The sequence below is a fragment of the Sinohyriopsis cumingii genome, chromosome 10 (assembly GCF_028554795.1).
Source record: "Sinohyriopsis cumingii isolate HCF-2022 chromosome 10, ASM2855479v2, whole genome shotgun sequence".
In the NCBI taxonomy this organism is placed as follows: Eukaryota; Metazoa; Mollusca; class Bivalvia; order Unionida; family Unionidae; genus Sinohyriopsis; species Sinohyriopsis cumingii.
In genome coordinates this window covers 48,677,483-48,699,939 of record NC_142970.1, presented here as the reverse complement: position 1 = coordinate 48,699,939, position 22,457 = coordinate 48,677,483, and the positions used below count along the sequence as shown (strand labels likewise).

At 35.0% G+C, this 22,457-nt stretch overlaps 8 non-coding genes across 8 annotated transcripts; all 8 read left to right on the top strand.

Annotated features, from left to right (window-relative positions):
• The first annotated feature begins 393 nt into the window (after positions 1-393).
• Trnak-cuu (transfer RNA lysine (anticodon CUU)) lies at positions 394-466 on the top strand. The gene has a single exon. It is a non-coding gene; the product is annotated as a tRNA-Lys (tRNA).
• Positions 467-3,214: 2,748 nt separating this feature from the next.
• Trnak-cuu (transfer RNA lysine (anticodon CUU)) lies at positions 3,215-3,287 on the top strand. The gene has a single exon. It is a non-coding gene; the product is annotated as a tRNA-Lys (tRNA).
• A 2,748-nt stretch (positions 3,288-6,035) lies between these two features.
• Trnak-cuu (transfer RNA lysine (anticodon CUU)) lies at positions 6,036-6,108 on the top strand. The gene has a single exon. It is a non-coding gene; the product is annotated as a tRNA-Lys (tRNA).
• A 2,748-nt stretch (positions 6,109-8,856) lies between these two features.
• On the top strand, positions 8,857-8,929 carry Trnak-cuu (transfer RNA lysine (anticodon CUU)). The gene has a single exon. It is a non-coding gene; the product is annotated as a tRNA-Lys (tRNA).
• Positions 8,930-11,677: 2,748 nt separating this feature from the next.
• On the top strand, positions 11,678-11,750 carry Trnak-cuu (transfer RNA lysine (anticodon CUU)). Its single transcript has one exon. It is a non-coding gene; the product is annotated as a tRNA-Lys (tRNA).
• Positions 11,751-14,498: 2,748 nt separating this feature from the next.
• Positions 14,499-14,571, top strand: Trnak-cuu (transfer RNA lysine (anticodon CUU)). Its single transcript has one exon. It is a non-coding gene; the product is annotated as a tRNA-Lys (tRNA).
• Positions 14,572-17,320: 2,749 nt separating this feature from the next.
• Positions 17,321-17,393, top strand: Trnak-cuu (transfer RNA lysine (anticodon CUU)). Its single transcript has one exon. It is a non-coding gene; the product is annotated as a tRNA-Lys (tRNA).
• A 2,749-nt stretch (positions 17,394-20,142) lies between these two features.
• Positions 20,143-20,215, top strand: Trnak-cuu (transfer RNA lysine (anticodon CUU)). The gene has a single exon. It is a non-coding gene; the product is annotated as a tRNA-Lys (tRNA).
• The last annotated feature ends 2,242 nt before the right edge of the window (positions 20,216-22,457 follow it).

Genomic DNA, 22,457 nt, shown 5'->3' with positions numbered 1-22,457 from the left:
CTTAGACTTTCTATCTTATGGTACGTGAAATTGTATAATTGCACTGAATAGAGAAATAGTCTGTTATCGTTTCAAAAAAAGTATTTCGCAAGAGACCTTTTGGGTTCAAGGTAATCACAAAATACATTTTTCTAATTTTACATGGTTAATCATATACGATATATTTTCCTTCAGTTTGGAAGTTAATCTTTGGTGCATAAATTTTAATGACATGGTCTCATAATTTTGCCATATCGATGTATCACACGAAAGAGTTTGTTACCGAACATTCTTTTTTTCAGTCACCATGAGTAAATTTTATGTGAAATAATGACAGCTAATGTTGTTTTTTTATTATGATATATAAATACGATGTCTCTTGATGAGAAAAGTCAATAGATGTTAACATTATCTGCCCGGTTAGCTCAGTCGGTAGAGCACGGGACTCTTAATCCCGGGGTCGTGGCTTCGAGCCCCACATCGGGCGTGTATATTTTAATAGCTACAGCTTTGTTTGTAAATACAGTTTTTAGTGGCGTATTTCTCATCAATATTTTGCCGTCGTAATTTGCACTTTCTCAAAATTCCACAGCAAAACACCTCTTTTGTTCAATTTGCTTGTAAGGTAGGTAAACATTTGAATTATTTGACTTCTGAGCGTAACCTGGTCACCCAAGAATCATGTTCGTTTTTCGAAATGCCATCTCGTTTTATTTTCATTAAGTGTTTTCGAATTTTCCTCTTCATTTGGATACGAGGAATTGCATAATTGAGTTGAATAAACACATTTTCTTCTTGCTATAGTTTTTTAAACAAATATCCCATAAGAGACCTTTTGTGATTCGACTAGTCCCATATTAGCTTTTTTAATTTTAAGTGTTCTGTAGCTAATTATAAGTGATCTATCGTTCAGACATCAGCAGTTAATCTGTTACCGTCATATAAGTTTCTGGTAGGGATCTTTCACACCAAAGAATCTGGTAACGAATATTCTAAGATAAAGTGGTATATGCTGTATTGAGCTTAATACATAATAACAATCACAAATGTTAAGGACAATCGTCAATGTAAAGTTCTAAGACTAAATAGAAGGTATATAGTCGTGTTAGATATGGCACATCACCATCGGATGTTGAAGAAAAAACTTTCTTTTGGCTGTTGACTTATCAGACTAAGGTTTGTTTTGAGAAAGGTACAGCTAGTAATATCGTTCTTCAGTCATCGCCTGGATATTTATGTCATGGCATGAACTAAATACTGCGTTGTAATTAGTCGATAGTGAAACCATTATTCTAAAGAAATTTTTAATTAACATGGAACAATATGACACCGGAAGCAGACGAATTCACAATATGAACAATCTCGGCCTTTGCTGTCCTAACCAACATCCTGCAGTTTACAAGAGGAGTATCACCAAGCACATCAGATCGATGTGTATTCGTGCAACTACTTCCAAACTATATTCAAAATAACAAAGTCAAACCAAAATAAAAAATATTCAAAGAAAGGTTTGATGATTAAATATAAGGTATATATTCATATTAGATGTGATAAGAACACATCGGGAATTGAAGAAACGACGTCGGACTGGCTCTTGGTTTGTATAACACGTTTCTCTTGCTCTGAGAAGGCACAACTAGTGTTCGTCATTTAATATCGCACGGCTATTAACGTCAGATCGTGAAACATACCTCCCACGTAATTCGTCACAATTGGGGGCTTTATATTTAACAAATTTGTTTCCCTTGATCAAGATGCCGGCGGAAAGAGACAAGTTCACGATCGGGTCAATTTTGGTCAATCATATCCTAAATTACATGTTGCACTCCACAATTACCGAAAACATGAAACTGATGTGTATTCTTACAACCAATCCCTACGATATTTCACAACATGACGGATGTGATGTAGCGACGTTTCAATCGGCTGTCTTATCAGCGTACAGACTGGTACAAGGCTGTACAAATGCTAAAGGTTATCCACAATACGTTAAGTGACATAAGGCGACTGAGAAAAATACCTAATTGTATTGTTCTTTTCAAGTCAATTTTCCATTAACAGACGAACATAGTGATATAGAAACGGGCGTCTAAGCAAAACACAAATAACACAAATACGTCAGCAAACACACACAAACAAGGAGAGGTTCATAGTCTTCAAGACTAATTTTTATGTGTAATAAACCCAGCGGATGTTAAAGCAAATACGTCGGAAATGAAAAATATAGCGTCTGCCTTTTCTTTGCCTGTCTAATGATACATCTCGATAGACTTTTTTCACATACGAATGACTGGTTTATATTGTATGAGACATCTCTTGACGAGAAAAGGTAATATATGTTTACAATATCAGTCGGTAGAGCACGGGACTCTTAATCCCGGGGTCGTGGGTTGGAGCCGCACATTGGGCGATTCGATTTTGATTATAGTGTTTGTTATGACAGAGGACAATTTTATGTGATAAAATAACATTTTGCACACTGTCTTAACATTTTACTACGCATCATTGTGAGTTAAGAATACGAAATCAACTTGAGGAGAAAAGGGAATAACTGTTATCAATATCAGCCTGGTTAACACAAGACTGGTAAATACAACTTTTAGATGTATATGTCTCCTTATTGTTTGCTTTATATAGCTGATGATTAGGTTGAACAGTGCTGAACTTTTTTATAGTTTGTACTTTGCCATAAACTTCCACACCGCGTCATCGTGGAGTAACATGTTTTGCGAAAGTTTTTGTAAGGTTATTAATAATTTGATTTATTTGATTTTAGAGTTTGACCCAAATATGTTGTTCATTTATCCCGCCATATTCCTGTTTTTTGTTTGTATTAAGTTTGCTTAGACTTTCTATCTTATGGTACGTGAAATTGTATAATTGCACTGAATAGAGAAATAGTCTGTTATCGTTTCAAAAAAAGTATTTCGCAAGAGACCTTTTGGGTTCAAGGTAATCACAAAATACATTTTTCTAATTTTACATGGTTAATCATATACGATATATTTTCCTTCAGTTTGGAAGTTAATCTTTGGTGCATAAATTTTAATGACATGGTCTCATAATTTTGCCATATCGATGTATCACACGAAAGAGTTTGTTACCGAACATTCTTTTTTTCAGTCACCATGAGTAAATTTTATGTGAAATAATGACAGCTAATGTTGTTTTTTTATTATGATATATAAATACGATGTCTCTTGATGAGAAAAGTCAATAGATGTTAACATTATCTGCCCGGTTAGCTCAGTCGGTAGAGCACGGGACTCTTAATCCCGGGGTCGTGGCTTCGAGCCCCACATCGGGCGTGTATATTTTAATAGCTACAGCTTTGTTTGTAAATACAGTTTTTAGTGGCGTATTTCTCATCAATATTTTGCCGTAGTAATTTGCACTTTCTCAAAATTCCACAGCAAAACACCTCTTTTGTTCAATTTGCTTGTAAGGTAGGTAAACATTTGAATTATTTGACTTCTGAGCGTAACCTGGTCACCCAAGAATCATGTTCGTTTTTCGAAATGCCATCTCGTTTTATTTTCATTAAGTGTTTTCGAATTTTCCTCTTCATTTGGATACGAGGAATTGCATAATTGAGTTGAATAAACACATTTTCTTCTTGCTATAGTTTTTTAAACAAATATCCCATAAGAGACCTTTTGTGATTCGACTAGTCCCATATTAGCTTTTTTAATTTTAAGTGTTCTGTAGCTAATTATAAGTGATCTATCGTTCAGACATCAGCAGTTAATCTGTTACCGTCATATAAGTTTCTGGTAGGGATCTTTCACACCAAAGAATCTGGTAACGAATATTCTAAGATAAAGTGGTATATGCTGTATTGAGCTTAATACATAATAACAATCACAAATGTTAAGGACAATCGTCAATGTAAAGTTCTAAGACTAAATAGAAGGTATATAGTCGTGTTAGATATGGCACATCACCATCGGATGTTGAAGAAAAAACTTTCTATTGGCTGTTGACTTATCAGACTAACGTTTGTTTTGAGAAAGGTACAGCTAGTAATATCGTTTTTCAGTCATCGCCTGGATATTTATGTCATGGCATGAACTAAATACTGCGTTGTAATTAGTCGATAGTGAAACCATTATTCTAAAGAAATTTTTAATTAACATGGAACAATATGACACCGGAAGCAGACGAATTCACAATATGAACAATCTCGGCCTTTGCTGTCCTAACCAACATCCTGCAGTTTACAAGAGGAGTATCACCAAGCACATCAGATCGATGTGTATTCGTGCAACTACTTCCAAACTATATTCAAAATAACAAAGTCAAACCAAAATAGAAAATATTCAAAGAAAGGTTTGATGATTAAATATAAGGTATATATTCATATTAGATGTGATAAGAACACATCGGGAATTGAAGAAACGACGTCGGACTGGCTCTTGGTTTGTATAACACGTTTCTCTTGCTCTGAGAAGGCACAACTAGTGTTCGTCATTTAATATCGCACGGCTATTAACGTCAGATCGTGAAACATACCTCCCACGTAATTCGTCACAATTGGGGGCTTTATATTTAACAAATTTGTTTCCCTTGATCAAGATGCCGGCGGAAAGAGACAAGTTCACGATCGGGTCAATTTTGGTCAATCATATCCTAAATTACATGTTGCACTCCACAATTACCGAAAACATGAAACTGATGTGTATTCTTACAACCAATCCCTACGATATTTCACAACATGACGGATGTGATGTAGCGACGTTTCAATCGGCTGTCTTATCAGCGTACAGACTGGTACAAGGCTGTACAAATGCTAAAGGTTATCCACAATACGTTAAGTGACATAAGGCGACTGAGAAAAATACCTAATTGTATTGTTCTTTTCAAGTCAATTTTCCATTAACAGACGAACATAGTGATATAGAAACGGGCGTCTAAGCAAAACACAAATAACACAAATACGTCAGCAAACACACACAAACAAGGAGAGGTTCATAGTCTTCAAGACTAATTTTTATGTGTAATAAACCCAGCGGATGTTAAAGCAAATACGTCGGAAATGAAAAATATAGCGTCTGCCTTTTCTTTGCCTGTCTAATGATACATCTCGATAGACTTTTTTCACATACGAATGACTGGTTTATATTGTATGAGACATCTCTTGACGAGAAAAGGTAATATATGTTTACAATATCAGTCGGTAGAGCACGGGACTCTTAATCCCGGGGTCGTGGGTTGGAGCCGCACATTGGGCGATTCGATTTTGATTATAGTGTTTGTTATGACAGAGGACAATTTTATGTGATAAAATAACATTTTGCACACTGTCTTAACATTTTACTACGCATCATTGTGAGTTAAGAATACGAAATCAACTTGAGGAGAAAAGGGAATAACTGTTATCAATATCAGCCTGGTTAACACAAGACTGGTAAATACAACTTTTAGATGTATATGTCTCCTTATTGTTTGCTTTATATAGCTGATGATTAGGTTGAACAGTGCTGAACTTTTTTATAGTTTGTACTTTGCCATAAACTTCCACACCGCGTCATCGTGGAGTAACATGTTTTGCGAAAGTTTTTGTAAGGTTATTAATAATTTGATTTATTTGATTTTAGAGTTTGACCCAAATATGTTGTTCATTTATCCCGCCATATTCCTGTTTTTTGTTTGTATTAAGTTTGCTTAGACTTTCTATCTTATGGTACGTGAAATTGTATAATTGCACTGAATAGAGAAATAGTCTGTTATCGTTTCAAAAAAAGTATTTCGCAAGAGACCTTTTGGGTTCAAGGTAATCACAAAATACATTTTTCTAATTTTACATGGTTAATCATATACGATATATTTTCCTTCAGTTTGGAAGTTAATCTTTGGTGCATAAATTTTAATGACATGGTCTCATAATTTTGCCATATCGATGTATCACACGAAAGAGTTTGTTACCGAACATTCTTTTTTTCAGTCACCATGAGTAAATTTTATGTGAAATAATGACAGCTAATGTTGTTTTTTTATTATGATATATAAATACGATGTCTCTTGATGAGAAAAGTCAATAGATGTTAACATTATCTGCCCGGTTAGCTCAGTCGGTAGAGCACGGGACTCTTAATCCCGGGGTCGTGGGTTCGAGCCCCACATCGGGCGTGTATATTTTAATAGCTACAGCTTTGTTTGTAAATACAGTTTTTAGTGGCGTATTTCTCATCAATATTTTGCCGTAGTAATTTGCACTTTCTCAAAATTCCACAGCAAAACACCTCTTTTGTTCAATTTGCTTGTAAGGTAGGTAAACATTTGAATTATTTGACTTCTGAGCGTAACCTGGTCACCCAAGAATCATGTTCGTTTTTCGAAATGCCATCTCGTTTTATTTTCATTAAGTGTTTTCGAATTTTCCTCTTCATTTGGATACGAGGAATTGCATAATTGAGTTGAATAAACACATTTTCTTCTTGCTATAGTTTTTTAAACAAATATCCCATAAGAGACCTTTTGTGATTCGACTAGTCCCATATTAGCTTTTTTAATTTTAAGTGTTCTGTAGCTAATTATAAGTGATCTATCGTTCAGACATCAGCAGTTAATCTGTTACCGTCATATAAGTTTCTGGTAGGGATCTTTCACACCAAAGAATCTGGTAACGAATATTCTAAGATAAAGTGGTATATGCTGTATTGAGCTTAATACATAATAACAATCACAAATGTTAAGGACAATCGTCAATGTAAAGTTCTAAGACTAAATAGAAGGTATATAGTCGTGTTAGATATGGCACATCACCATCGGATGTTGAAGAAAAAACTTTCTATTGGCTGTTGACTTATCAGACTAACGTTTGTTTTGAGAAAGGTACAGCTAGTAATATCGTTTTTCAGTCATCGCCTGGATATTTATGTCATGGCATGAACTAAATACTGCGTTGTAATTAGTCGATAGTGAAACCATTATTCTAAAGAAATTTTTAATTAACATGGAACAATATGACACCGGAAGCAGACGAATTCACAATATGAACAATCTCGGCCTTTGCTGTCCTAACCAACATCCTGCAGTTTACAAGAGGAGTATCACCAAGCACATCAGATCGATGTGTATTCGTGCAACTACTTCCAAACTATATTCAAAATAACAAAGTCAAACCAAAATAGAAAATATTCAAAGAAAGGTTTGATGATTAAATATAAGGTATATATTCATATTAGATGTGATAAGAACACATCGGGAATTGAAGAAACGACGTCGGACTGGCTCTTGGTTTGTATAACACGTTTCTCTTGCTCTGAGAAGGCACAACTAGTGTTCGTCATTTAATATCGCACGGCTATTAACGTCAGATCGTGAAACATACCTCCCACGTAATTCGTCACAATTGGGGGCTTTATATTTAACAAATTTGTTTCCCTTGATCAAGATGCCGGCGGAAAGAGACAAGTTCACGATCGGGTCAATTTTGGTCAATCATATCCTAAATTACATGTTGCACTCCACAATTACCGAAAACATGAAACTGATGTGTATTCTTACAACCAATCCCTACGATATTTCACAACATGACGGATGTGATGTAGCGACGTTTCAATCGGCTGTCTTATCAGCGTACAGACTGGTACAAGGCTGTACAAATGCTAAAGGTTATCCACAATACGTTAAGTGACATAAGGCGACTGAGAAAAATACCTAATTGTATTGTTCTTTTCAAGTCAATTTTCCATTAACAGACGAACATAGTGATATAGAAACGGGCGTCTAAGCAAAACACAAATAACACAAATACGTCAGCAAACACACACAAACAAGGAGAGGTTCATAGTCTTCAAGACTAATTTTTATGTGTAATAAACCCAGCGGATGTTAAAGCAAATACGTCGGAAATGAAAAATATAGCGTCTGCCTTTTCTTTGCCTGTCTAATGATACATCTCGATAGACTTTTTTCACATACGAATGACTGGTTTATATTGTATGAGACATCTCTTGACGAGAAAAGGTAATATATGTTTACAATATCAGTCGGTAGAGCACGGGACTCTTAATCCCGGGGTCGTGGGTTGGAGCCGCACATTGGGCGGTTCGATTTTGATTATAGTGTTTTATATGACAGAGGACAAATTTATGTGATAAAATAACATTTTGCACACTGTCTTAACATTTTACTACGCATCATTGTGAGTTAAGAATACGAAATCAACTTGAGGAGAAAAGGGAATAACTGTTATCAATATCAGCCTGGTTAACACAAGACTGGTAAATACAACTTTTAGATGTATATGTCTCCTTATTGTTTGCTTTATATAGCTGATGATTAGGTTGAACAGTGCTGAACTTTTTTATAGTTTGTACTTTGCCATAAACTTCCACACCGCGTCATCGTGGAGTAACATGTTTTGCGAAAGTTTTTGTAAGGTTATTAATAATTTGATTTATTTGATTTTAGAGTTTGAGCCAAATATGTTGTTCATTTATCCCGCCATATTCCTGTTTTTTGTTTGTATTAAGTTTGCTTAGACTTTCTATCTTATGGTACGTGAAATTGTATAATTGCACTGAATAGAGAAATAGTCTGTTATCGTTTCAAAAAAAGTATTTCGCAAGAGACCTTTTGGGTTCAAGGTAATCACAAAATACATTTTTCTAATTTTACATGGTTAATCGTATACGATATATTTTCCTTCAGTTTGGAAGTTAATCTTTGGTGCATAAATTTTAATGACATGGTCTCATAATTTTGCCATATCGATGTATCACACGAAAGAGTTTGTTACCGAACATTCTTTTTTTCAGTCACCATGAGTAAATTTTATGTGAAATAATGACAGCTAATGTTGTTTTTTTATTATGATATATAAATACGATGTCTCTTGATGAGAAAAGTCAATAGATGTTAACATTATCTGCCCGGTTAGCTCAGTCGGTAGAGCACGGGACTCTTAATCCCGGGGTCGTGGCTTCGAGCCCCACATCGGGCGTGTATATTTTAATAGCTACAGCTTTGTTTGTAAATACAGTTTTTAGTGGCGTATTTCTCATCAATATTTTGCCGTAGTAATTTGCACTTTCTCAAAATTCCACAGCAAAACACCTCTTTTGTTCAATTTGCTTGTAAGGTAGGTAAACATTTGAATTATTTGACTTCTGAGCGTAACCTGGTCACCCAAGAATCATGTTCGTTTTTCGAAATGCCATCTCGTTTTATTTTCATTAAGTGTTTTCGAATTTTCCTCTTCATTTGGATACGAGGAATTGCATAATTGAGTTGAATAAACACATTTTCTTCTTGCTATAGTTTTTTAAACAAATATCCCATAAGAGACCTTTTGTGATTCGACTAGTCCCATATTAGCTTTTTTAATTTTAAGTGTTCTGTAGCTAATTATAAGTGATCTATCGTTCAGACATCAGCAGTTAATCTGTTACCGTCATATAAGTTTCTGGTAGGGATCTTTCACACCAAAGAATCTGGTAACGAATATTCTAAGATAAAGTGGTATATGCTGTATTGAGCTTAATACATAATAACAATCACAAATGTTAAGGACAATCGTCAATGTAAAGTTCTAAGACTAAATAGAAGGTATATAGTCGTGTTAGATATGGCACATCACCATCGGATGTTGAAGAAAAAACTTTCTATTGGCTGTTGACTTATCAGACTAAGGTTTGTTTTGAGAAAGGTACAGCTAGTAATATCGTTCTTCAGTCATCGCCTGGATATTTATGTCATGGCATGAACTAAATACTGCGTTGTAATTAGTCGATAGTGAAACCATTATTCTAAAGAAATTTTTAATTAACATGGAACAATATGACACCGGAAGCAGACGAATTCACAATATGAACAATCTCGGCCTTTGCTGTCCTAACCAACATCCTGCAGTTTACAAGAGGAGTATCACCAAGCACATCAGATCGATGTGTATTCGTGCAACTACTTCCAAACTATATTCAAAATAACAAAGTCAAACCAAAATAGAAAATATTCAAAGAAAGGTTTGATGATTAAATATAAGGTATATATTCATATTAGATGTGATAAGAACACATCGGGAATTGAAGAAACGATGTCGGACTGGCTCTTGGTTTGTATAACACGTTTCTCTTGCTCTGAGAAGGCACAACTAGTGTTCGTCATTTAATATCGCACGGCTATTAACGTCAGATCGTGAAACATACCTCCCACGTAATTCGTCACAATTGGGGGCTTTATATTTAACAAATTTGTTTCCCTTGATCAAGATGCCGGCGGAAAGAGACAAGTTCACGATCGGGTCAATTTTGGTCAATCATATCCTAAATTACATGTTGCACTCCACAATTACCGAAAACATGAAACTGATGTGTATTCTTACAACCAATCCCTACGATATTTCACAACATGACGGATGTGATGTAGCGACGTTTCAATCGGCTGTCTTATCAGCGTACAGACTGGTACAAGGCTGTACAAATGCTAAAGGTTATTCACAATACGTTAAGTGACATAAGGCGACTGAGAAAAATACCTAATTGTATTGTTCTTTTCAAGTCAATTTTCCATTAACAGACGAACATAGTGATATAGAAACAGGCATCTAAGCAAAACACAAATAACACAAATACGTCAGCAAACACACACAAACAAGGAGAGGTTCATAGTCTTCAAGACTAATTTTTATGTGTAATAAACCCAGCGGATGTTAAAGCAAATACGTCGGAAATGAAAAATATAGCGTCTGCCTTTTCTTTGCCTGTCTAATGATACATCTCGATAGACTTTTTTCACATACGAATGACTGGTTTATATTGTATGAGACATCTCTTGACGAGAAAAGGTAATATATGTTTACAATATCAGTCGGTAGAGCACGGGACTCTTAATCCCGGGGTCGTGGGTTGGAGCCGCACATTGGGCGATTCGATTTTGATTATAGTGTTTTATATGACAGAGGACAATTTTATGTGATAAAATAACATTTTGCACACTGTCTTAACATTTTACTACGCATCATTGTGAGTTAAGAATACGAAATCAACTTGAGGAGAAAAGGGAATAACTGTTATCAATATCAGCCTGGTTAACACAAGACTGGTAAATACAACTTTTAGATGTATATGTCTCCTTATTGTTTGCTTTATATAGCTGATGATTAGGTTGAACAGTGCTGAACTTTTTTATAGTTTGTACTTTGCCATAAACTTCCACACCGCGTCATCGTGGAGTAACATGTTTTGCGAAAGTTTTTGTAAGGTTATTAATAATTTGATTTATTTGATTTTAGAGTTTGAGCCAAATATGTTGTTCATTTATCCCGCCATATTCCTGTTTTTTGTTTGTATTAAGTTTGCTTAGACTTTCTATCTTATGGTACGTGAAATTGTATAATTGCACTGAATAGAGAAATAGTCTGTTATCGTTTCAAAAAAAGTATTTCGCAAGAGACCTTTTGGGTTCAAGGTAATCACAAAATACATTTTTCTAATTTTACATGGTTAATCATATACGATATATTTTCCTTCAGTTTGGAAGTTAATCTTTGGTGCATAAATTTTAATGACATGGTCTCATAATTTTGCCATATCGATGTATCACACGAAAGAGTTTGTTATCGAACATTCTTTTTCTCAGTCACCATGAGTAAATTTTATGTGAAATAATGACAGCTAATGTTGTTTTTTTATTATGATATATAAATACGATGTCTCTTGATGAGAAAAGTCAATAGATGTTAACATTATCTGCCCGGTTAGCTCAGTCGGTAGAGCACGGGACTCTTAATCCCGGGGTCGTGGGTTCGAGCCCCACATCAGGTGTGTATATTTTAATAGCTACAGCTTTGTTTGTAAATACAGTTTTTAGTGGCGTATTTCTCCTCAATATTTTGCCGTAGTAATTTGCACTTTCTCAAAATTCCACAGCAAAACACCTCTTTTGTTCAATTTGCTTGTAAGGTAGGTAAACATTTGAATTATTTGACTTCTGAGCGTAACCTGGTCACCCAAGAATCATGTTCGTTTTTCGAAATGCCATCTCGTTTTATTTTCATTAAGTGTTTTCGAATTTTCCTCTTCATTTGGATACGAGGAATTGCATAATTGAGTTGAATAAACACATTTTCTTCTTGCTATAGTTTTTTAAACAAATATCCCATAAGAGACCTTTTGTGATTCGACTAGTCCCATATTAGCTTTTTTAATTTTAAGTGTTCTGTAGCTAATTATAAGTGATCTATCGTTCAGACATCAGCAGTTAATCTGTTACCGTCATATAAGTTTCTGGTAGGGATCTTTCACACCAAAGAATCTGGTAACGAATATTCTAAGATAAAGTGGTATATGCTGTATTGAGCTTAATACATAATAACAATCACAAATGTTAAGGACAATCGTCAATGTAAAGTTCTAAGACTAAATAGAAGGTATATAGTCGTGTTAGATATGGCACATCACCATCGGATGTTGAAGAAAAAACTTTCTATTGGCTGTTGACTTATCAGACTAAGGTTTGTTTTGAGAAAGGTACAGCTAGTAATATCGTTCTTCAGTCATCGCCTGGATATTTATGTCATGGCATGAACTAAATACTGCGTTGTAATTAGTCGATAGTGAAACCATTATTCTAAAGAAATTTTTAATTAACATGGAACAATATGACACCGGAAGCAGACGAATTCACAATATGAACAATCTCGGCCTTTGCTGTCCTAACCAACATCCTGCAGTTTACAAGAGGAGTATCACCAAGCACATCAGATCGATGTGTATTCGTGCAACTACTTCCAAACTATATTCAAAATAACAAAGTCAAACCAAAATAGAAAATATTCAAAGAAAGGTTTGATGATTAAATATAAGGTATATATTCATATTAGATGTGATAAGAACACATCGGGAATTGAAGAAACGATGTCGGACTGGCTCTTGGTTTGTATAACACGTTTCTCTTGCTCTGAGAAGGCACAACTAGTGTTCGTCATTTAATATCGCACGGCTATTAACGTCAGATCGTGAAACATACCTCCCACGTAATTCGTCACAATTGGGGGCTTTATATTTAACAAATTTGTTTCCCTTGATCAAGATGCCGGCGGAAAGAGACAAGTTCACGATCGGGTCAATTTTGGTCAATCATATCCTAAATTACATGTTGCACTCCACAATTACCGAAAACATGAAACTGATGTGTATTCTTACAACCAATCCCTACGATATTTCACAACATGACGGATGTGATGTAGCGACGTTTCAATCGGCTGTCTTATCAGCGTACAGACTGGTACAAGGCTGTACAAATGCTAAAGGTTATTCACAATACGTTAAGTGACATAAGGCGACTGAGAAAAATACATAATTGTATTGTTCTTTTCAAGTCAATTTTCCATTAACAGACGAACATAGTGATATAGAAACAGGCCTCTAAGCAAAACACAAATAACACAAATACGTCAGCAAACACACACAAACAAGGAGAGGTTCATAGTCTTCAAGACTAATTTTTATGTGTAATAAACCCAGCGGATGTTAAAGCAAATACGTCGGAAATGAAAAATATAGCGTCTGCCGTTTCTTTGCCTGTCTAATGATACATCTCGATAGACTTTTTTCACATACGAATGACTTTTTTATGTTGTATGAGACATCTCTTGACGAGAAAAGGTAATATATGTTTACAATATCAGTCGGTAGAGCACGGGACTCTTAATCCCGGGGTCGTGATTTGGAGCCGCACATTGGGCGATTCGATTTTGATTATAGTGCTTTATATGACAGAGGACAATTTTATGTGATAAAATAACATTTTGCACACTGTCTTAACATTTTACTACGCATCATTGTGAGTTAAGAATACGAAATCAACTTGAGGAGAAAAGGGAATAACTGTTATCAATATCAGCCTGGTTAACACAAGACTGGTAAATACAACTTTTAGATGTATATGTCTCCTTATTGTTTGCTTTATATAGCTGATGATTAGGTTGAACAGTGCTGAACTTTTTTATAGTTTGTACTTTGCCATAAACTTCCACACCGCGTCATCGTGGAGTAACATGTTTTGCGAAAGTTTTTGTAAGGTAATTAATAATTTGATTTATTTGACTTTAGAGTTTGACCCAAATATGTTGTTCATTTATCCCGCCATATTCCTGTTTTTTGTTTGTATTAAGTTTGCTTAGACTTTCTATCTTATGGTACGTGAAATTGTATAATTGCACTGAATAGAGAAATAGTCTGTTATCGTTTCAAAAAAAGTATTTCGCAAGAGACCTTTTGGGTTCAAGGTAATCACAAAATACATTTTTCTAATTTTACATGGTTAATCATATACGATATATTTTCCTTCAGTTTGGAAGTTAATCTTTGGTGCATAAATTTTAATGACATGGTCTCATAATTTTGCCATATCGATGTATCACACGAAAGAGTTTGTTATCGAACATTCTTTTTCTCAGTCACCATGAGTAAATTTTATGTGAAATAATGACAGCTAATGTTGTTTTTTTATTATGATATATAAATACGATGTCTCTTGATGAGAAAAGTCAATAGATGTTAACATTATCTGCCCGGTTAGCTCAGTCGGTAGAGCACGGGACTCTTAATCCCGGGGTCGTGGGTTCGAGCCCCACATCGGGCGTGTATATTTTAATAGCTACAGCTTTGTTTGTAAATACAGTTTTTAGTGGCGTATTTCTCATCAATATTTTGCCGTAGTAATTTGCACTTTCTCAAAATTCCACAGCAAAACACCTCTTTTGTTCAATTTGCTTGTAAGGTAGGTAAACATTTGAATTATTTGACTTCTGAGCGTAACCTGGTCACCCAAGAATCATGTTCGTTTTTCGAAATGCCATCTCGTTTTATTTTCATTAAGTGTTTTCGAATTTTCCTCTTCATTTGGATACGAGGAATTGCATAATTGAGTTGAATAAACACATTTTCTTCTTGCTATAGTTTTTTAAACAAATATCCCATAAGAGACCTTTTGTGATTCGACTAGTCCCATATTAGCTTTTTTAATTTTAAGTGTTCTGTAGCTAATTATAAGTGATCTATCGTTCAGACATCAGCAGTTAATCTGTTACCGTCATATAAGTTTCTGGTAGGGATCTTTCACACCAAAGAATCTGGTAACGAATATTCTAAGATAAAGTGGTATATGCTGTATTGAGCTTAATACATAATAACAATCACAAATGTTAAGGACAATCGTCAATGTAAAGTTCTAAGACTAAATAGAAGGTATATAGTCGTGTTAGATATGGCACATCACCATCGGATGTTGAAGAAAAAACTTTCTATTGGCTGTTGACTTATCAGACTAACGTTTGTTTTGAGAAAGGTACAGCTAGTAATATCGTTCTTCAGTCATCGCCTGGATATTTATGTCATGGCATGAACTAAATACTGCGTTGTAATTAGTCGATAGTGAAACCATTATTCTAAAGAAATTTTTAATTAACATGGAACAATATGACACCGGAAGCAGACGAATTCACAATATGAACAATCTCGGCCTTTGCTGTCCTAACCAACATCCTGCAGTTTACAAGAGGAGTATCACCAAGCACATCAGATCGATGTGTATTCGTGCAACTACTTCCAAACTATATTCAAAATAACAAAGTCAAACCAAAATAGAAAATATTCAAAGAAAGGTTTGATGATTAAATATAAGGTATATATTCATATTAGATGTGATAAGAACACATCGGGAATTGAAGAAACGACGTCGGACTGGCTCTTGGTTTGTATAACACGTTTCTCTTGCTCTGAGAAGGCACAACTAGTGTTCGTCATTTAATATCGCACGGCTATTAACGTCAGATCGTGAAACATACCTCCCACGTAATTCGTCACAATTGGGGGCTTTATATTTAACAAATTTGTTTCCCTTGATCAAGATGCCGGCGGAAAGAGACAAGTTCACGATCGGGTCAATTTTGGTCAATCATATCCTAAATTACATGTTGCACTCCACAATTACCGAAAACATGAAACTGATGTGTATTCTTACAACCAATCCCTACGATATTTCACAACATGACGGATGTGATGTAGCGACGTTTCAATCGGCTGTCTTATCAGCGTACAGACTGGTACAAGGCTGTAAAAATGCTAAAGGTTATTCACAATACGTTAAGTGACATAAGGCGACTGAGAAAAATACCTAATTGTATTGTTCTTTTCAAGTCAATTTTCCATTAACAGACGAACATAGTGATATAGAAACAGGCCTCTAAGCAAAACACAAATAACACAAATACGTCAGCAAACACACACAAACAAGGAGAGGTTCATAGTCTTCAAGACTAATTTTTATGTGTAATAAACCCAGCGGATGTTAAAGCAAATACGTCGGAAATGAAAAATATAGCGTCTGCCGTTTCTTTGCCTGTCTAATGATACATCTCGATAGACTTTTTTCACATACGAATGACTTTTTTATGTTGTATGAGACATCTCTTGACGAGAAAAGGTAATATATGTTTACAATATCAGTCGGTAGAGCACGGGACTCTTAATCCCGGGGTCGTGATTTGGAGCCGCACATTGGGCGATTCGATTTTGATTATAGTGCTTTATATGACAGAGGACAATTTTATGTGATAAAATAACATTTTGCACACTGTCTTAACATTTTACTACGCATCATTGTGAGTTAAGAATACGAAATCAACTTGAGGAGAAAAGGGAATAACTGTTATCAATATCAGCCTGGTTAACACAAGACTGGTAAATACAACTTTTAGATGTATATGTCTCCTTATTGTTTGCTTTATATAGCTGATGATTAGGTTGAACAGTGCTGAACTTTTTTATAGTTTGTACTTTGCCATAAACTTCCACACCGCGTCATCGTGGAGTAACATGTTTTGCGAAAGTTTTTGTAAGGTAATTAATAATTTGATTTATTTGATTTTAGAGTTTGAGCCAAATATGTTGTTCATTTATCCCGCCATATTCCTGTTTTTTGTTTGTATTAAGTTTGCTTAGACTTTCTATCTTATGGTACGTGAAATTGTATAATTGCACTGAATAGAGAAATAGTCTGTTATCGTTTCAAAAAAAGTATTTCGCAAGAGACCTTTTGGGTTCAAGGTAATCACAAAATACATTTTTCTAATTTTACATGGTTAATCATATACGATATATTTTCCTTCAGTTTGGAAGTTAATCTTTGGTGCATAAGTTTTAATGACATGGTCTCATAATTTTGCCATATCGATGTATCACACGAAAGAGTTTGTTATCGAACATTCTTTTTTTTCAGTCACCATGAGTAAATTTTATGTGAAATAATGACAGCTAATGTTGTTTTTTTATTATGATATATAAATACGATGTCTCTTGATGAGAAAAGTCAATAGATGTTAACATTATCTGCCCGGTTAGCTCAGTCGGTAGAGCACGGGACTCTTAATCCCGGGGTCGTGGCTTCGAGCCCCACATCGGGCGTGTATATTTTAATAGCTACAGCTTTGTTTGTAAATACAGTTTTTAGTGGCGTATTTCTCATCAATATTTTGCCGTAGTAATTTGCACTTTCTCAAAATTCCACAGCAAAACACCTCTTTTGTTCAATTTGCTTGTAAGGTAGGTAAACATTTGAATTATTTGACTTCTGAGCGTAACCTGGTCACCCAAGAATCATGTTCGTTTTTCGAAATGCCATCTCGTTTTATTTTCATTAAGTGTTTTCGAATTTTCCTCTTCATTTGGATACGAGGAATTGCATAATTGAGTTGAATAAACACATTTTCTTCTTGCTATAGTTTTTTAAACAAATATCCCATAAGAGACCTTTTGTGATTCGACTAGTCCCATATTAGCTTTTTTAATTTTAAGTGTTCTGTAGCTAATTATAAGTGATCTATCGTTCAGACATCAGCAGTTAATCTGTTACCGTCATATAAGTTTCTGGTAGGGATCTTTCACACCAAAGAATCTGGTAACGAATATTCTAAGATAAAGTGGTAAATGCTGTATTGAGCTTAATACATAATAACAATCACAAATGTTAAGGACAATCGTCAATGTAAAGTTCTAAGACTAAATAGAAGGTATATAGTCGTGTTAGATATGGCACATCACCATCGGATGTTGAAGAAAAAACTTTCTATTGGCTGTTGACTTATCAGACTAAGGTTTGTTTTGAGAAAGGTACAGCTAGTAATATCGTTCTTCAGTCATCGCCTGGATATTTATGTCATGGCATGAACTAAATACTGCGTTGTAATTAGTCGATAGTGAAACCATTATTCTAAAGAAATTTTTAATTAACATGGAACAATATGACACCGGAAGCAGACGAATTCACAATATGAACAATCTCGGCCTTTGCTGTCCTAACCAACATCCTGCAGTTTACAAGAGGAGTATCACCAAGCACATCAGATCGATGTGTATTCGTGCAACTACTTCCAAACTATATTCAAAATAACAAAGTCAAACCAAAATAGAAAATATTCAAAGAAAGGTTTGATGATTAAATATAAGGTATATATTCATATTAGATGTGATAAGAACACATCGGGAATTGAAGAAACGACGTCGGACTGGCTCTTGGTTTGTATAACACGTTTCTCTTGCTCTGAGAAGGCACAACTAGTGTTCGTCATTTAATATCGCACGGCTATTAACGTCAGATCGTGAAACATACCTCCCACGTAATTCGTCACAATTGGGGGCTTTATATTTAACAAATTTGTTTCCCTTGATCAAGATGCCGGCGGAAAGAGACAAGTTCACGATCGGGTCAATTTTGGTCAATCATATCCTAAATTACATGTTGCACTCCACAATTACCGAAAACATGAAACTGATGTGTATTCTTACAACCAATCCCTACGATATTTCACAACATGACGGATGTGATGTAGCGACGTTTCAATCGGCTGTCTTATCAGCGTACAGACTGGTACAAGGCTGTACAAATGCTAAAGGTTATTCACAATACGTTAAGTGACATAAGGCGACTGAGAAAAATACCTAATTGTATTGTTCTTTTCAAGTCAATTTTCCATTAACAGACGAACATAGTGATATAGAAACAGGCATCTAAGCAAAACACAAATAACACAAATACGTCAGCAAACACACACAAACAAGGAGAGGTTCATAGTCTTCAAGACTAATTTTTATGTGTAATAAACCCAGCGGATGTTAAAGCAAATACGTCGGAAATGAAAAATATAGCGTCTGCCTTTTCTTTGCCTGTCTAATGATACATCTCGATAGACTTTTTTCACATACGAATGACTGGTTTATATTGTATGAGACATCTCTTGACGAGAAAAGGTAATATATGTTTACAATATCAGTCGGTAGAGCACGGGACTCTTAATCCCGGGGTCGTGGGTTGGAGCCGCACATTGGGCGATTCGATTTTGATTATAGTGTTTTATATGACAGAGGACAATTTTATGTGATAAAATAACATTTTGCACACTGTCTTAACATTTTACTACGCATCATTGTGAGTTAAGAATACGAAATCAACTTGAGGAGAAAAGGGAATAACTGTTATCAATATCAGCCTGGTTAACACAAGACTGGTAAATACAACTTTTAGATGTATATGTCTCCTTATTGTTTGCTTTATATAGCTGATGATTAGGTTGAACAGTGCTGAACTTTTTTATAGTTTGTACTTTGCCATAAACTTCCACACCGCGTCATCGTGGAGTAACATGTTTTGCGAAAGTTTTTGTAAGGTAATTAATAATTTGATTTATTTGACTTTAGAGTTTGACCCAAATATGTTGTTCATTTATCCCGCCATATTCCTGTTTTTTGTTTGTATTAAGTTTGCTTAGACTTTCTATCTTATGGTACGTGAAATTGTATAATTGCACTGAATAGAGAAATAGTCTGTTATCGTTTCAAAAAAAGTATTTCGCAAGAGACCTTTTGGGTTCAAGGTAATCACAAAATACATTTTTCTAATTTTACATGGTTAATCATATACGATATATTTTCCTTCAGTTTGGAAGTTAATCTTTGGTGCATAAGTTTTAATGACATGGTCTCATAATTTTGCCATATCGATGTATCACACGAAAGAGTTTGTTATCGAACATTCTTTTTTTTCAGTCACCATGAGTAAATTTTATGTGAAATAATGACAGCTAATGTTGTTTTTTTATTATGATATATAAATACGATGTCTCTTGATGAGAAAAGTCAATAGATGTTAACATTATCTGCCCGGTTAGCTCAGTCGGTAGAGCACGGGACTCTTAATCCCGGGGTCGTGGCTTCGAGCCCCACATCGGGCGTGTATATTTTAATAGCTACAGCTTTGTTTGTAAATACAGTTTTTAGTGGCGTATTTCTCATCAATATTTTGCCGTAGTAATTTGCACTTTCTCAAAATTCCACAGCAAAACACCTCTTTTGTTCAATTTGCTTGTAAGGTAGGTAAACATTTGAATTATTTGACTTCTGAGCGTAACCTGGTCACCCAAGAATCATGTTCGTTTTTCGAAATGCCATCTCGTTTTATTTTCATTAAGTGTTTTCGAATTTTCCTCTTCATTTGGATACGAGGAATTGCATAATTGAGTTGAATAAACACATTTTCTTCTTGCTATAGTTTTTTAAACAAATATCCCATAAGAGACCTTTTGTGATTCGACTAGTCCCATATTAGCTTTTTTAATTTTAAGTGTTCTGTAGCTAATTATAAGTGATCTATCGTTCAGACATCAGCAGTTAATCTGTTACCGTCATATAAGTTTCTGGTAGGGATCTTTCACACCAAAGAATCTGGTAACGAATATTCTAAGATAAAGTGGTATATGCTGTATTGAGCTTAATACATAATAACAATCACAAATGTTAAGGACAATCGTCAATGTAAAGTTCTAAGACTAAATAGAAGGTATATAGTCGTGTTAGATATGGCACATCACCATCGGATGTTGAAGAAAAAACTTTCTATTGGCTGTTGACTTATCAGACTAAGGTTTGTTTTGAGAAAGGTACAGCTAGTAATATCGTTCTTCAGTCATCGCCTGGATATTTATGTCATGGCATGAACTAAATACTGCGTTGTAATTAGTCGATAGTGAAACCATTATTCTAAAGAAATTTTTAATTAACATGGAACAATATGACACCGGAAGCAGACGAATTCACAATATGAACAATCTCGGCCTTTGCTGTCCTAACCAACATCCTGCAGTTTACAAGAGGAGTATCACCAAGCACATCAGATCGATGTGTATTCGTGCAACTACTTCCAAACTATATTCAAAATAACAAAGTCAAACCAAAATAGAAAATATTCAAAGAAAGGTTTGATGATTAAATATAAGGTATATATTCATATTAGATGTGATAAGAACACATCGGGAATTGAAGAAACGACGTCGGACTGGCTCTTGGTTTGTATAACACGTTTCTCTTGCTCTGAGAAGGCACAACTAGTGTTCGTCATTTAATATCGCACGGCTATTAACGTCAGATCGTGAAACATACCTCCCACGTAATTCGTCACAATTGGGGGCTTTATATTTAACAAATTTGTTTCCCTTGATCAAGATGCCGGCGGAAAGAGACAAGTTCACGATCGGGTCAATTTTGGTCAATCATATCCTAAATTACATGTTGCACTCCACAATTACCGAAAACATGAAACTGATGTGTATTCTTACAACCAATCCCTACGATATTTCACAACATGACGGATGTGATGTAGCGACGTTTCAATCGGCTGTCTTATCAGCGTACAGACTGGTACAAGGCTGTACAAATGCTAAAGGTTATTCACAATACGTTAAGTGACATAAGGCGACTGAGAAAAATACCTAATTGTATTGTTCTTTTCAAGTCAATTTTCCATTAACAGACGAACATAGTGATATAGAAACAGGCATCTAAGCAAAACACAAATAACACAAATACGTCAGCAAACACACACAAACAAGGAGAGGTTCATAGTCTTCAAGACTAATTTTTATGTGTAATAAACCCAGCGGATGTTAAAGCAAATACGTCGGAAATGAAAAATATAGCGTCTGCCTTTTCTTTGCCTGTCTAATGATACATCTCGATAGACTTTTTTCACATACGAATGACTGGTTTATATTGTATGAGACATCTCTTGACGAGAAAAGGTAATATATGTTTACAATATCAGTCAGTAGAGCACGGGACTCTTAATCCCGGGGTCGTGGGTTGGAGCCGCACATTGGGCGATTCGATTTTGATTATAGTGTTTTATATGACAGAGGACAATTTTATGTGATAAAATAACATTTTGCACACTGTCTTAACATTTTACTACGCATCATTGTGAGTTAAGAATACGAAATCAACTTGAGGAGAAAAGGGAATAACTGTTATCAATATCAGCCTGGTTAACACAAGACTGGTAAATACAACTTTTAGATGTATATGTCTCCTTATTGTTTGCTTTATATAGCTGATGATTAGGTTGAACAGTGCTGAACTTTTTTATAGTTTGTACTTTGCCATAAACTTCCACACCGCGTCATCGTGGAGTAACATGTTTTG